Below are 16,407 nucleotides of genomic sequence, written 5' to 3'. Positions count from 1 at the left end.
GAATTCTCCCTCCATTCGGTGAGCCGAGAAAAGTGTGTTACTTTTTCATTCCTTCTTCATAAAAACAGACGAGAGACAGTTTGGGGAAACACCGCTTTGATCTCGCCTAAGAACGGAACCTCTAACCCTAACACTGTGATCTAAAGCTGTGGTGTAATCGCCCAATCGCACTTGTGTTGGTGTGTCTGGGCGGGAGACTGCGTGGGTTGTCCCCTTTGATCCATCCGTGAGGAGATCTAGAGGTGCTTATTGGGTTACGTGCGAGGGCTGTGTCATCATTGCTGTCAGCCGCGTATTTCGCGGTGAACCCGAAGAGTCAACTACACCTACACTCGCGCCATATATCTTCTGTAAAATCCTGTAAAGGAACAAATTGCGTAGCAGAAACGTGGAACATTTGGGCAGTGGGTTACAACTTGCCTCGGGTATATGCTAAGTGTTCTGTAGAAGTTGAGTGACTATTGGCCATTAAGCCCTTCTACTCCAAAAGGTGGGGTCTAGTCTTCCTACTGCTGCTGCCCTGAGAGCTGTTCTGATCTTGGGGAAGATGCTGACAGCAGGCGAGGCATGGTGCCAGGAATCCAATGTATGGTGGCTCAGCATGCAGTCTTCCCCGAACAGCCAGTGGTTTTCACCTGCAGCCATAAGACAATAGCAACTGCCACCCACGAGATCTAAACTCCTTTCCTAGAAATTAACAACTAGCGCACACAGACCAACTCTCATGCTCGTAATTGCCTGTCCTAATTGACAGCTGTAATCTTAGCAATGTATGCAGAGCTGGAAGCAAAACAGAACCAAACTTAATAAAAACCGATTTTAATAGGACAGAGCGTGCCTAAAAGGGCAAGGTGCTGATCCCTGCACATGAGCCCCAATTAGATCACTGTTGGTTCTAAACAAAGAAAGCATACTTCCCATGGAAGGAATGCAATATGCATGTGCTTCAAGACAAACAATGCAGACATCTTGAAGGGTCCTGGACTTGTGGCAACACTGATTTGCTCACATTGTATTGATGTTGGCAAGTGAATCCTTTTAGGAAAAATAAACAAGACATTTCACTGATTAAATATAAGAAGGAACCATGTGAATTAAAGTGCCGAGTAAGAAGATAAGATGGGCAGTATTGGGGGGGGGCACAGGCAGAGGGGTTAGTACTGGGCAACAGTTCGGGGGGAAAGAAAACAGCTTTGACCGAGGGAAGCAAAGAACATGCTGCAGCTTTAGGTGTGGGTCATACAATTCCCATAGCACCATGGTTCAGCAGGCTTGCCAGGCCACACAGATGAAATTCCTGACTTGTATGGTGACATATCACTCCAACTGCTGCATGTCTTGAGAAGGATTCTCCAGTTGGCCTTCTCTTTCCCTGCCTGTTAGAAAAGAAAGTCAGGATTTTCAATCCATATCCTTCGTATGGACAAAAGGGCAACAATTTAAACTGGCTAATTATCATGCTTTGACTAGATGATACCAACCCCACTACTCTTACTGTATGCTCAGTAACACCAATGCACCTCTGGGAGCCAAAATTGAACAAAAACGCACTGTTCTATCGGGTGTGAGCTTAGCAAACAGAGGCAGAATATTAGAAGAGAAGAGACTGCAGTGCAGAATAAGTTATAACAACTTCACAAAATAGCAAAGCATTGTGTATCAAACAAAAAATAAAAAACTCTCCCTTCACTACTTCCTGGTAGCCTTTACAGTTGTGTGAACCCTAGTTGATACACAACTCCAGTCCTGTTGAGGAAAATGTCAAAAGCAACAAAGCATACTAAAATGCACGTGCTGTTATAGCCAGATCGTAATTTCTGGGTTCAGTACAGAAGACCTCGCCTGAGCAACCGATCATCCGGCCATCCTCCAGAGAGCTCTGGCCCTTGCTTATTGAGAAGGAAATGACTGGAATTTGAAGTTGCAATTGATCGCAAATCAGTCAGGTTTCGTGTATCCGAGTATGTTGCATCTGATTCAACTTTCATATTCAGAGGATGAAGGCCTTCATCTCCAGGATGTCTCTGTTGACTTTCAAGAATTACTTGCCAACTGAGCCATTTGAGGTGGCTATCTGAAGGTGCAGTTGGTAATTCTGCAGAAAGTGCTGCAAAAAAGCAGCAATTTAGAGATGAAAAGAGGCAATGAAGAACTTTGCTCCGGATGTCAAGTCTGATCTCAATATTTCACCAAAGAGTTTGTGACCTTCTGTGGTGTTCGAGAACAACAATTCCTAAGTAAGCTTTTTAGTAATCCACAATCTCTGCAACTACTAGAAGCTAAGAGGGGAAAATACCATCTACCATTTAGCACACAAAGCCCCTAGTTGTGGAAACACAGGGGCTTTGGGATCGCAGGGTGCTTATGAGGTTCATCTTCATGGGGGGCATTATATGGTACTGGGGGAAGTTTACTGAGAACCACAAGCTGTAAAGGATCTGCAAAGGTAAACCCAGAATGGAAGTGGTCTTTTCCAGTTGGCGCACTCAGGCTGTAGCCCAAATGCCAATTCCTCTGCTCTTCCATTAAAGAAACGTTGCAGGAATCCTCTGTTAATCTTTGGCTTAAACCGTTTTGGTAAGCTCGATTAAAAAAAAAAGAGGATTCCGAGATGGCGGACAGTAGGGAATAGACGTACTGTCCGCGGCTTCTGACCTCTGAGCGGCTAATGAGCGGCTAACGAGTGGTCCACCACCCCACCAGCTGCTGACAAAAACTCTGTCAGAGTGGCGAAGCTCCCGACGCTTCCTGGGGAGCGCTGTGAGGCGTTGTGACGAGAGGGGGCCCCGAGAAGCAGTGCCTGATATTGTGGCGGACCAGCGTAGGGGTGAGACGGAGAGCCCGTCCTGCGGCTGTCGAGTGAGGCCGCGAGGCCGGAGAGGAGGAGGGGGTGCAGGACGGCCCCCTATGGCAGATGCTGGTCTGCGGGTGACCGCAGGTGGCGAGCGCCCGAGCTAGGCGGTCGGCGGCGGCACGCAGGAGGCGAGGGGGTGGTGTCGCCGTCAGAGGCGGCGCCGGCGGACGCGCGGCCACGGGCGGGCTCCCGGAAGAGACCCAGGTGGACAACAGGCGGTGGCCTGGAGGCGGAGTGGAAGAGTATGTCGGCTGGGAGCTCTGGGCTGCTGCGGTGAGCAGGGGCGGCAGCAGGCGGCTCCCCGAGAATGTCGGACCAAGAGGAATGATAGGCGAGGGCTGCTCCGTCCTGTGAGGACAGCCGGGTGTTGGCAGCTGTGGTTCTGGGGTACCCACCCCCCCGTGGGTCCTGTGGGCTGCGAGCACCTCTGGTGCTTATTGACTGCTTTGGGAAGTGCGCCTGCAAACGGGGGTCTGCCATATACAGAAGTTTGTTTAGTTTGTTTTTTTTTTGTTTTTTTTTTTTAGGTGCGTCCTGCGGTATACTCGCACCTGGATTAGGTGGCACTGGGGACTTCTCCACTAAATCCGTTATTTGGAAATTGCCGGCGTCTAGCCCTCCTAGGGTCCCTTGGTCCTCTAGGCGTGGAAATCTGCTTGGTGGCGGGTTGAGGGGCGTGAGGAGAAGGAGGTCCGCACTGCGGCAGTGTGCCCCGGGAGGCGAGGGGCTCGGGGACAGGCCCCTGTGGACATACCTGGTGAAGGGACCACCCTGGTGGCACTGGGGGAGTCAAGTATCAGGTAGAGTCAGTCCCTGTACAGTGGGCTATAGTTCGGACAGATGGCTGCACGCCAAAAAGGAAAGAGTGGAAAGCCCCAGCAGCACTCGCGGGACTTCCAGGGCACTCTTCGCTCGCTGTGGTCAGTGCAGGATTCGAGCGAGGGCCCGGCTGGCGACATGGAGGACTCGGAAGAGAGGAGGGTAATGGAGGGTACACGGGAGCTGTCCCCGGCGGCCAGGCAGGATCTCCTGGGTGAGATCCAGGTGCTACACACCAACTTAGCAAAGACGTTCCAGGATCAGTTTCAGCTGATGAGGGCAGACCTTAATGAGGCCCTCAGGGAAATCAAGCAGGACCTGCGGCAGTTGGGAGAAAGGATTGATCTTCTGGAAAGGGGCCTCCAGGATTTAGAAAAGGACACGACCGCTAATAGCGAGGCCATAGAGCGCCTGGACGTGGCGACCCAGAACCTCGAGATTCAGATGGAGGACGTTGAAAATAGGTTGCGAAGAAGTAACATAAGGGTGAAGCAATTACCGGAGTCAGTCTCGGACAAAGATTTGAAACGGGAAATTCAGAGCATCTTCGCGAGTATTTTAGGAGTAGCGGGTCCGGACACCATTGAACTAGATCGAGCCATTGAGTCGGCAGGCCTGCCAAGGGGCCCGCCTCGAGCCCGAGAGATGTACTTGCCACCTTTGCTAGATACGCTCAAAAGGAGGCGGTTCTCCAGGCCGCGCGGGAGTATGGCTTTATTTCAGGACTTGGCAAACATCACCCTAATCAAGAGGAGACAGAAGGCACGGGTACTGAGGGTGCTGAAAGAGCGTGGTGTTCGCTACATGTGGACGTTTCCATTTGGCCTTGTATTCGATTGGGAAGGCTCCCAGAAACGTATTACGTCTGTTCAAGAGGGGGTTACTTTGCTGCGGATCGACTTGGATGAGGCTCCGCTGGTGGCGCAGGACGAGCCAGAGACGACAGGCCAAGGCAAAGGCCCTGGGGGTGGTCCACGGTGGGAGACAAGAGGAGGAAGGGACCGAGAGGGCAGCAGCTCCCCGCGGGAGGATGGAGGGTCTGGGGCGGAGAGTGGAAAGGGCAGCAAGGGGTGCACTTAAGTTGGATCATCTTGGATAAGGGGTGGTGGACCCTTAAGGCTGGCTGAGGGGCTTGGGGGAAGGGGCCGCAACATATTGGGATCAGTAAGGGCAATGCAGCCCGTTAGGGGGAAGGGGAAGGAGCGGAGAGGGTTTCTGCTCTGGTTGAGTGGGAGGGGGGGTGGGGGCGTCCTAGCCCTAGGTTGGGGAGGAAGGGCGGGGTAGTCCCAGTAGTAGGGGGGTTGGGCTTGTGGGTGGGGGAGGGAGTGGGTGGTGCAGGGGGGGGTTGGGGACACCATGGTTGCCAATGGAGGAGGACGGAGTTCTGGGCTGGGCAGATTGGAAAGGTAGGGGGCAGAAGGGAGGGAAGCAGGTGGGTAATCTCCCTCAGAGGTGAAGGGGATGTGCGGTAAGGGCAAATTGGGGGCGTGGCAGGCAAGCTTCTCCTTCATATAGCATTCAGGTGGCTGACGCATAACGTGAGGGGGTTAAATTCCCCCCCTCAAACGAACAAAATTGGAGCTGTTTACTAAGTCCCAAAGACCAGATGTGCTGGCGTTGCAGGAGACGCACCTACTAAAGCGAGACCAGAGCCGCCTGCGCCTGAGAGATTTCCCATTGATACGGTTTGCATCGGGGCCCACGAAGAGGGGGGGCGTCGCCCTGGCCTTTAGGAAGGGAGTTAACTTTAGACCACAGGGTATTCTTAGAGACAGCAATGGGAGATCTATTATGGTGAGGAGGGAGATTTCAGGGTCTCTTCATGCTTCGGTGCATGTCCCCAACGTGGGTCAGGACCAATTTTTGCAGGACACATTGGGCATTTTAGAGAACTTTGCTAGGGGACAGGTGATCCTGATGGGGGATTTTAATCTTGCCTGGGATAGGAATGGGGGACAGGTCCCGACATGAAACCGACTGGGACGGCGCTGTTGCATCTCCTCTGCTAAGGGCGAGATGGGAGGAGGCTGGGTTGCGAGATGCATGGCGCGCTATACGGGGGAAGGAGTAGGGTTTCACCTTTCTATCAGATGTACATAGAACGCAGTCCCGAATCGATTATATCTGGATCTCTGCTAGCTTGGTTGGGCGGGTGGAGGATGTGGAGGTGGGCCCTCTAGGGATAGCAGACCACAAGGTTGTGCAAATGACTATGCGTCTTGGGTGGCGTAGGCTGGGAGTGTGGAGCTGGAGGTTCCCTGGGGAGCTTCTAAGGGATCAGGTATTACGGGAGGAGCTGGGAGACAGAATCCGAGACTTCTTCGAGAGGAACAACAGTTGGGACACGAGCCAGTGTGAGAGGTGGGATGCTTTCAAAGCGACCTTGAGGGGGAAAATCATCGCGATGAAAGCAGAGAGAAGGAGATTGAGAGGCCTGGAATCTCAGCTGGAAACTGAGGTGGAAGCGGCCAGGAAGCAGGTTCAGGCGACCCCCACCAGGAAGTCATACAGGAAATATAGGTTGGCAGAGGGTCAGCTGGGGATCTTGTGTACCAAAAAGGCAGAAGAGGCGATGCTCAGGGTCAGGAAAAAATGTTACGCTAAGGCTAACAAGGCAGACTCACTCCTCGCTCGACTTCTGCGGGGTTAAAGGGAGCAGAAGGTCATTAAAGCACTCAAAGATGAGGGGGAAAAGAGGCTCACCCACGCCGAAGAGATAAAGGGGAGGTTGGTAGAATTCTATGGGGCGTTGTATTCTTCACAGTGCCCACACATAGGGCCGCAGATGGTGTTCCTGGAGGGTCTCCCACTCCTGAGATTGTCCAGAGAGGAAGGGGAGGATTTAGGCCGACCAATTATGGAAGATGAGGTTAGGATCACAATAGCGTCGCTTCCCCTCGGCAAGGCTCCCGGGCCCGATGGCTACCCGGCTTCCTTTTATAAGGCCTTCTCCCACCTCTTGGTCCCGCATTTAATGCAATTGTTTAATACATTTGGTGATGGGGGTGGCATCACCCCTTCGATGGAGGAGGCTAACATTTCGCTCATCCACAAAGTGGGGAAGGACCCGGAGGAATGCACCTCATACCGTCCAATTGCCCTTATAAACACGGAGGCAAAAATCTTTACTAAAATCCTGGCGAGGCGCCTGGAAAGGCACTTACCTCTTCTGATCGACCAGGATCAGTCGGGTTTTGTCGCGGGGAGGCAAACTGCTGATAATATCAGAAGGGTGGGCCACCTAATGGAGAAATCGCGTAAGACGTCCACTCCGGCTGTCCTTCTGGTGCTCGACGCCGAAAAGGCGTTTGACCGGGTGGAGTGGTCATTCTTATTTCAGGGTATGGGATTTATAAAAATGGTCTCAGCTAACTATAGGAATCCCGTAGCACGGATTCTTGTAAAATCCTCTTTACTTTACCCAATCTATCTGGAGCCTCTGCTTTTGGCCATTTGCGAGGCGGATGAGATTCAGGGGATACCATTTGGAGGGAGGCAGCCTAAGGTAGCGGCCTTTGCGGATGATATGTTGCTTACCCTCACAAATCCTAAGGGTTCCATCAGAGCATGTATAGAGCTGCTGACAAAATTCGGGGAGCTATCGGGTCTGCAAATCAACTTTCTGAAATCCGATCTTATGAACTTGTCCTTAGGGAAGGAGGAGGCGGAAGAGATGCAGGCGACTTCTCCGTTTAAGTGGAGCCCCGCTGGGTTGCGGTACCTGGGAGTCAGAATTACACCTTCTTTGCCGGGTTGGTGTGGGGCCAATCATGAGCCCTTGTTATCAACCATCAAGAAAGATTTAAGAAGATGGGGAGCCCTAAGACTGTCCTGGTTGTGGAGGGGCGTCGTCCTCAGAATGGTGGTGCTCCCCCAGTATTATATCTTTTACAGGCAATCCCCCTTCCAGCCCCTGGTGGTGCTCCCCCGAGTATTATATCTTTTCCAGGCTATCCCCCTTCCAGCCCCGGAAAGTTTCTTTAAGAGACTTGACGTGGCAGCCAGGGAGTTCAGTTGGGAGGGTAAGAAGCCGCGTTTATCCCGGCAGCTGCTAGTGACTTCCAGAGGGGGGGGGGGGGCTTGGCGTTCCCGGACTTTCGCCGATATCATGAATCTGCTCAATTAAGGGTGATCAGGGAGTGGTTCGCTGACTCCCATCTTAAGCACTGGGTAGAGATGGATAGAGCCGTGGCTCGCATCATCTGGGTGAAGTATTATGGCTCCTGCGGAGGCTGCGGCCCTCATCTATATTTAAGTGCGATTACGATGGGAGTGGTGGACAATTGGGATAGGGTGGTGGAGAAGCAGGGGATTACGACTTTCCCGTCCCCGTTCACCCCACTCTTCAATAATGGGGACTTTTCACCGGGGCTGGAGCACGGGGCGTTCGCACAGTGGGAGAGTGGGGGCTCTAGAACCCTCAGGGATATGTTTTGTGGTGGAAGGGTGAAAACGTTCGAAGAATGCAAGCAGGAGTTCGGGGTGGGGGAGTGGGAGAGACATCGTTATTTTCAGATTAGGCATTGGGTGATGTCTGGGGAAATAAGAAAGGCGGCAACGCCGGGCCTCACACATTTTGAGCGCTTTCTCACTACTCAGGAGGGATCCAAAGGGCTAATCTCAGACTTGTATAGACAACTAGAGAAGGCAGCTTCAGCAACCACATGGGCGTACATGAGGAGCTGGCAGCAGCAACCGGGGCTCACTATGGAACAGGAGGACTGGGAGAGGCTTTGGAAGATGATCCCAAGGGTGGCGAGGGCGACAGCTGCAGGAGGCTTGGTATAAATACCTGTATGGTTGGCACTATACTCCGGACCGCCTGCACGCGATGTACCCGGCGACGGAGGCGAATTGTTGGAAGGGATGTGTGGAAAAGGGCTCGGCAGCCCACAGTTGGTGGGATTGCCCGGCCATCAGGCCATTCTGGAGCAGGGTGGCGCAGGCCCTCTCCCAGTCGCTGGGTGAGGGGACCAATCTGGACCCGCGTGAGATTCTACTGGGAAAGAGGATTGGGGGCGAAGAGGAGGGGAAGGGCAGAACAAAGGCAAAAGTTATCTTCACCCTGGCCGCGATGGCCCTCATCGCTCAGAGGTGGAAAAGCCCCACGATCCCGACGGAGCAAGAGTGGTTAAGGAAAATGTGGGACATAGTCTCGATTGAATGGACATCTTACGCAATTAATAATGAGTTGGAAAAGTTCTCGGCGGATTGGGGAGAGACTTTGGCATATTTGAAAGGGGACTTCAGGGAGCAATGGTGCCCTCAGAGACTCAAGCTTTTGGACATATATGGATAATCTGTGGCAGGGGGCTAGGGTTGGGCGGGGTGGTCCATTGGCGTCCTGGGGGGGGGGGGTTTAATTTGATGTTGTTCTTGATTTGTGCTCACTTGTGTCTTTTTTCGGTTTTTGATCATAATGATGAAAATAATAAAAAGAATATATATATATATATATATATATATATATATATATATACACACATACATATACACACATACATATACACCTTTACTAGCAGGTCCTACAATGCTGTCTGAAGGCATGGCATGCCAAATGGTCCACAAGCCTGGAATTCTACGATAAGCTGCGCCTACGTTGTGCAATGCTACAGTAGGTCCAGGTCCACAGGATTATACTTACTTTTCAAGAAACATGGCTTAAAGAAATCCTTTAACCTCTGACAATATTGCTCCCTGCTTCAAACCGCCAAACTCTTCATCCCGGTGCACAAATGTTGCATCTCACTAGAAAGCCAAGTCCCAGGACTTCAAATAAGTAGCCCATGTTTGTCTGAGCACAAATGTTAAGCCTTCTGCAGAAAGGTAGCTCTTGCCACAAAATTAAATCATAAACGGTCAAAGTTGAATTGGGTGTCCCGGTTGCAAACAGGAGAATCAAAAGTTGGCATCCTGAACCTTACAGTTATTAAACCAGCATAATGGCTAACCAACCTAGCCTTCCTTTTGGGCAGATTGTTCCGTTCGATATATTCTCGCGTTGCAGGTCTATACCGCTATACCCCAAACCCACGGTGCACATTCCAATCATCATAGCAAATAGGTCTGCCCCATTTTATGGCACTATTTCAAAAACAGCTGCTGGGAGAGGTGTGGATTATATTGCTAGTAGAACAACCACAGATATTACCCAAAAGTATGCTGTGGTTGCCACAGGAAACATTTCTTCCAACCTATGTGTCACGGGAAAACATTAGGAGGCATGCCCTCATTTTACTCCCGGAGCTTCTGTTGAGAAAATACTGCTGCCACCCCTCAAATTCTCCCTCTCTCCCACCCCCACCCCCCTCGACAGCGTTTTAAGTGATTACCGGATGCAATAAAAATTGCTCTGTAGGAAGGACTGGAACTTTTCCTGGCTTTGGCAACTGCTGCCAAATTATGGCATCACAGGTGTTTTCGAACTAGTTAAATGGCAAAGCAATTTACTGACAGGAGCAGATAAAAGTACACTGCTCTATAATGGATCACGACAGGCGACCATTATTCTGTATGCAGGCCATGTTCTCTTTAGAGCGAGCTATGCCAATTATCCTTTAGAGGACACAGTGGGCAAACAGGGAACGTGTTCTATTGTAGAAAGAAAAGGAGCAAACCGTATGCTTGAAAGGTTGCCGTCACTGCATGATAAAATAACCTCGTAAAATTATGATTAGCTCTAAAATATGCTAGAAATAAATGGTTGAAAAGTTCGTCTCTTGCAATCTGTACCCGTCGAAGGTGCATCCAAAAAGGAAGTAAAATAATCACATGTATATATTTTTTTCCATTGAAAAAAACTTTAGTTAAGGGAACGTTAAGGTGATCAGATTTACCACAACAGAATCCTTGAAATTCAGCGGATGTGGGAACCGATAATCTTCTTAACTCTCCATCCCCAAGTTGATGACCCCTTGATCTAATAATGTTTTATTTATATAGCGCTTACGCCAAGCACTTTACATAGAATACATATACATATACATACAACAACAATAAAAATTGGTACCTAGTTATCAACCTCGAAAGGATGAAAGACTGAGTTGCCCTTGCCGGCATTCAAACCTGCAAATCACACACAGATCACATCGAGTGACCACTCAAACACTGAGCTGTCTTACCAATTGTGGACCCATCTGTTCTGTACATTGTCATGAGCTCAACAACCTTAACTGTCTCTTAGCTAATCCATTTCTACAGTTGTGTTATACCATAGTTTATTCAAGGGTCTAGCCATGGCATTTGGCCGTGGCCAGTGAGCACAGTCTTTGGCCGTGCCCACTGTATATTTTAATACACTAGGTTTCTTTCATTCCCACTCGTTGTGGCCTTTAGCCATGGACGCTGCACATGGTGCACCAACAGCTTTCTTTGGGGACCACCGACCAGGACTACTAGCACAAAGACCCATGTGATCACAACAGATGTCCCCCATTTATTTTTCTCTCAGTTTTCATTCCACCGATAATATTGTGCTAATTACACCGATAATGCTTGAAAATTGTAAATTCCTCAAAGGTGATCCCCATATGCCTCTTTACTTTTCCCTAGGTCCCCCCACCCACCCAAGTGATGTTTACCTCCCTGCTCAGCCCATTAATCCCTTTCTCCCGTTGCTTTTTGTGACGCATTTTCATTGCCGAGCGAGTCTTCAGTTATTACGGCGGTAATTTCCCAAAATTACCTCAATAATGCGAAAACATCCCAACTGTAGCTGGCTCCCCAGACCACCCCCAACTTTACATGATCACCTCATTCCCCATCACCACCTCTAGCCCGATTCAATTTCAACCTTTTTCCCGCGTTCAAATAGCTTTTTTAACTCTTTTCGTTTTCGCATTCCCTAATGGTACTGCAGTAATCGTTCGCATGGAGCAAACAAAATAAGTAAATAAAACAACCACACAAAAAAAAAAGACTGGCTTTTCATTTCAGAAAAGCCTCTGCTGCAAAACACCATGAGAGATGGAGCTATAATTTTGGGAGAAGGGTGTACCCCTTTCCCATTGAATATTTTAAAAACTACTTGTCGGAATAACCCCAAACCAGTCCCAGAAAATAAGTCAATGCTTCGTACCCAAGTTGTTCCTTATTTGGTCCATTTCCGTCCTGCATTTCTTGTACTCTAGCATGATGACATTTTGCTTTTCCTCTAAGAGAAAATGAATGGGAGTTGGCCGAAAACAGCGTGTTTGTTACATGATGGGGGGGTGGGTCTTAAACTTTCTTTGCAAAATATCGGCCAAATCAGTCATGCAAGTCAACCTTTATTAGCAATAGAATGTGTGCATTTCCTATGGATCTAGGCAATCAGTTTAACCGGTCAGATAGCACAGCGAGATGAGCGTTTGTTCTGACATCTGTGGGAAGCCTGCAGATGCAGGTTCGAATCCCGGCAGGGCCAACTCAGCCTATATTGGATACATTACTCACCGTAATCCTATTTCTGATGCTTGTATCTGCTTACATTCACATGCTGCGCATAGGCCGACATCTAGTGGAAGCTGTGGAGTATTACAGTTTGTTTTTCGAAACTTGGCGAAACAGGGTGTTGGCGAAACGAACACTAGATCGTCCCACTGATTTCCACTGTTTCGCCAACCATTCCTGCATGGGACGCATGCACAGGCACGCGTGGGGGACCAGGTAAATACATGACACCATCATGCCCAGTAAACGCATTGCTTTGCGTACCGTTATTTGGTGACCGGACTGATATTGCGGAATTTGCAGTAGTATATTCCAAATTCTTTCCTCTGAAGGAAAGGTCAACCCCCTCTTGAGTATCTAGGATTGCTCCTAGGAACTGTTTGCAGGTGCTTGGCACCAGGCTTGACTTTTTCTCGTTGATTGAGAAGCCTAATTCCTGGAGGAGGTCGATAGTCCTTTGAATGTTTGTCCTGCAAATTACTGGGGTTTCCCCCGTTATGAGCCAGTCGTCCAGATAAGGGTACACCGGGATTGCCTCCCTGCGTAGGTGTGCAGCCGCCACTGCCAGTACCTTGGTGAATACCCTTGGTGCCGAAGCTATCCCGAAGGGCAGTACCGTGAATTGGTAGTGCTGACTGTCCACCTTGAAGCGCAAGTACCTTCTGTGCGCTGGGAACACGGAAATATGAAAATAGGCATCTTTCATATCCAAGGTTGCCATGTAATCCCCCTTTTTTAGGAGGGGGATTACCTCTTGTAGCGTAGTCATACAAAACTTTTGGGGCTTGACATACTTGTTGGCAGGCCGTAAATCCAATACTGGGCGCATTGTCAAATCTTTTTTTGGCACAAGGAAGTAAGTTGAATAAATACCCTTGTTTACCTGGTGTCCCGGGACGAGTTCTATCGCGTCCTTTGCTAGCAGAATGACGATCTCCTCGAGGAGAATCTTCTGATGTTCTAAAGAGTGTACTCTCTGTCGTGGAGGATGGTTCCGGGGACGCAGCAGTAGTTCTATACAGTACCCTGTGGATACTGTTGACAGCACCCATCTGTCTGATAAAATACCTTCCCAAGCCTGGGTGAAGTTGGAAATGCGTCCCCCTGCTGGGGTTGCGTGAGAAGGGACCCTGAACTGAGCGTCACTGCTTTGGTGGAGGCGTGCCGCCTCCTTTACTGGGGCTGCCTCTGCCTTTACCAAATCCTCTCCTATTACCCCTGCCGTAACCCTGGGTAGACTTGGCTGTTGTTGTTCCACTGTGCACCCTGCCCCTGGGAGTAGTTAGATCCTCTCTGGGAATTTTGGCCGTGTGGGCGACGAAAATTACTATTCCCTCTCTGGTTAGGGGGTTTATTGGTTAACTGGCCAAGGGACTTGTGTCTCGTATTCGTCCTTGGCATTCTTCAGCGCGTCCTCGACCGCCTTACCAAACAACAGATCGGCTTCCACCGGTTTGTCCAACAATGATGCCTGGGTTTCTGCCTTAAAACCAGACTGCCGTAACCACGCATGTCTCTTGATAACAGTACCTTCTGCTATCAATCTGCCTGCGTTGTCCGCGGCGTCAAAAGTTGCTTTTAAAATGCAACCAGACACGGCTCTACCCTCTGTGGAAATTCGTGCTAAATGGCCCTTTAAGGGTTCTGGTGCAGAGGCTATGAGTGCTGCGACTTCTTCCCACTGATGGCAGTTATAGCTGGCCAATAGTGTGGTGGAGTTTGCAATCCTTGCCTGATAGGCGGACGTTGAGGCTACTTTCCTGCCGAAACCATATAGTTTTTTTGCTCTCCTTGTCTGGAGGAGCTTCGGACGATGACAAGGGTGTTCCAGCTCTCTTACGAGTGTTAGTGACAACTAGGGAGTCTGGCTTCAGATGTCCTCTTATATAGAGAGGGTCAGACTGGGCTGCCCTGAAAAGTTTTTCAACTCTGGGATTGACTGCTCTGGTGAGGTTCGGGTTCACCAGGGACGGGTCTATTCTTCGCTGAATAGACTTAAGGATAGGGATGGTCTGGGCAACAGGCCTCCTTTCTCCCACTAACTCCTCGGCGAAGTCCCTCTCTTCCTGGACACCGTGGGTGTCAATATGGAAGTGTTCTGCTGCACGTGCGAGAACCTCGTTCAGGAGGGGTTGGTTATCGACAGGGGAGTCGGTAACCGGGGCTTCCTTCTCTACCGGGGAATCTACTCTGTAGGTTTCAGGGTCTTCCTCTTCTTGGTCCTCATCATCCCCATAGTAGCCAGTCCCGGTTTGCTCTTCTACCAAGCCAAAATCTTGGTCCTCACCAAAGGAAGTCTCTCCTTGATACAGTGAGTATGGCCGTGAGTATAGTTGTACCTCGAAGGGGTCTGTAGACCTCATCTGTGTCTCAAACCGGGGCTTCTTACTCGGGGGGGATAGGATCATTAGAGCCTGAGGGTGTAGCCCCTTGTGGATCATATGAAAGGAAATGGTTTGGATTATTATCGTAAAAGTCTGCCAAAGAAGACATCCTTGACATGACCCTATCTATGTCATCACTCGACCATTTTTTGGAACTGGGAATGACTCTCTCAGAAAGTTTAGGAGATTTATCTTGAGTAGATTTGCTGGTTTTTGAAATATCAGCAGACCTGGTCTTGTCTGTCTGTTTAGGAGGAGTGGAGTGTTTCACAGGTGTGGAAGAGTGCAGAGGCTGCTTCTTCTGCTGTTTTCCCCCCTCCCCGTGAGTGGAAAAGTGTTTTCCCTGTCCCTTTGTGGCTCCGGAGGTTTTCGACGCCTGGCGTCAAGGATCGGGGGTAGAGTCCCTGTCCTTCGAACGTGGGGCCGCGCTGATCTCATCTGCGGGCTCCGACTCCTGGAGCACGGCCTGGGGGTGGAAGTCGTCTTCATCCTCCGACGATCGAACTTCTGTTAGCCTAGGGAGCGAGGCACTCTTGGCAAGAGTGGATGATTGCCTGGAGTCATGCGGCGATCTCGATCGAGAACGCCCAGAGGACACCGATTCGGACCGTTCTGTTTGTGCCTCTTTCCGAGAACTCGACGTCGTCGAGTCTCGGGTTGGACTTCGTGTGTTGTGTGAGTGGTGTGTGAAGCGCCTGTGTCGCCGGGGGTCTTCCCCATAGCGGCCCTGTCGGACGACCTTCCGAGGTAGGGGACCTGCGCTCGGCTGTCTTTCGACACTGTAATGCCCTCGCCGTCCGAAAGCACGGCGTCGCTGCCATCGCTGAAGGCGCCCTCCGCTGCCATGGCCGCCTGCCTGGCGTGATGGGCCCAACGCTTCGTCGAACGGTCCTTAAGTGTCTTAGGTTTAAATCTACTACACGCTCTGCAGTTCGCTTCGGGGTGGTCCCTCGGCAAGCAGAGCTTGCACGTGGCGTGCCTGTCGACCCAAGGGTATTTGCGATTGCACTTGGGGCAGAATTGAAAAGGGGTACCCTCATACGCACCTTGAGGCAGCGGGCTGTTAAGTGTAGGAAATGTATAAGGTGTACCTATATACCAAGAGTGTAGAGTATGTCCAACCCCCCACTCTCCCTACTTGCAGGGCCGAGGCCAGAGGCCTTCCAAGGCCCGGGCCGAGGCCAGAGGCCTTCCGAGGCCCAAATCCGTCGTGCAGAAGCCGACGGTCGATTTCTTCTCCAGCCGACGTCGAGTGTCGAAGTTCGACGTTGGGATGGGGAAAGGATGTAAATTAATCAATATTTTAGCAAAAGTATGGCTAAGGCCAGGGGACTCCGCAAAATGCTTCCGACCAGTATGGCGGAAAAAAACAATCTGAGGATCCTAGATGCGTGAGGGATCTTGGGTACAGTGGACGTCACACTAGGGATAGTATTACTGGCACGCCCTGTGTCGACGACCATTTTCAAGTTTCGAAAAACAAACTGTAATACTCCGCAGCTTCCACTAGATGTCGGCCTATGCACAGCATGTGATCTAAGCAGATTCCACAAGCCTCAGAAATATATATATATTGTTACTGCTGCAATATATATATGATCCATTACTCACCGTAATCGTATTTCTGATGCTTGTATCTGCTGCGATTCACATGCTATGCATAGGCCAACATCTAGTGGAGGCTGCAGAGTATTACAGTGGTTGTTTTTGAAACTCGAAAAGGGACGTCGACAGGGCGTGCCAGTAATACTATTCCTAGTGTGAAGTCTACTGTACCCCTGGTGCTTCACGCGTCAAGATCCCTCAGATTGTTTTGTTTCTAACATGAGGTTGCATGCAGTGTAGCGCGAGTACAGGTGTAGTAAAGCAGATTATGTATCAGATAAAGCCCAGATAACATCTATGCACCTTCTACTCCAA

The 16,407-nt window shown here is 50.2% G+C and overlaps 1 protein-coding gene across 2 annotated transcripts in view; it reads right to left on the bottom strand.

The window, feature by feature from the left end:
- Positions 1 to 16,407, bottom strand: part of MYH10 (myosin heavy chain 10) — a 1,173,511-nt gene that overhangs the window by 934,281 nt on the left and 222,823 nt on the right. The gene's annotated exons all lie outside the window — the stretch shown is intronic.

The sequence above is a fragment of the Ambystoma mexicanum genome, chromosome 3q (assembly GCF_040938575.1).
Source record: "Ambystoma mexicanum isolate Mex_15411 chromosome 3q, UKY_AmexF1_1, whole genome shotgun sequence".
NCBI classification, from domain to species: domain Eukaryota; kingdom Metazoa; phylum Chordata; class Amphibia; order Caudata; family Ambystomatidae; genus Ambystoma; species Ambystoma mexicanum.
The sequence above is the reverse complement of the archived record's forward strand: the minus strand, read 5'-3'. Positions and strand labels throughout refer to the sequence as shown.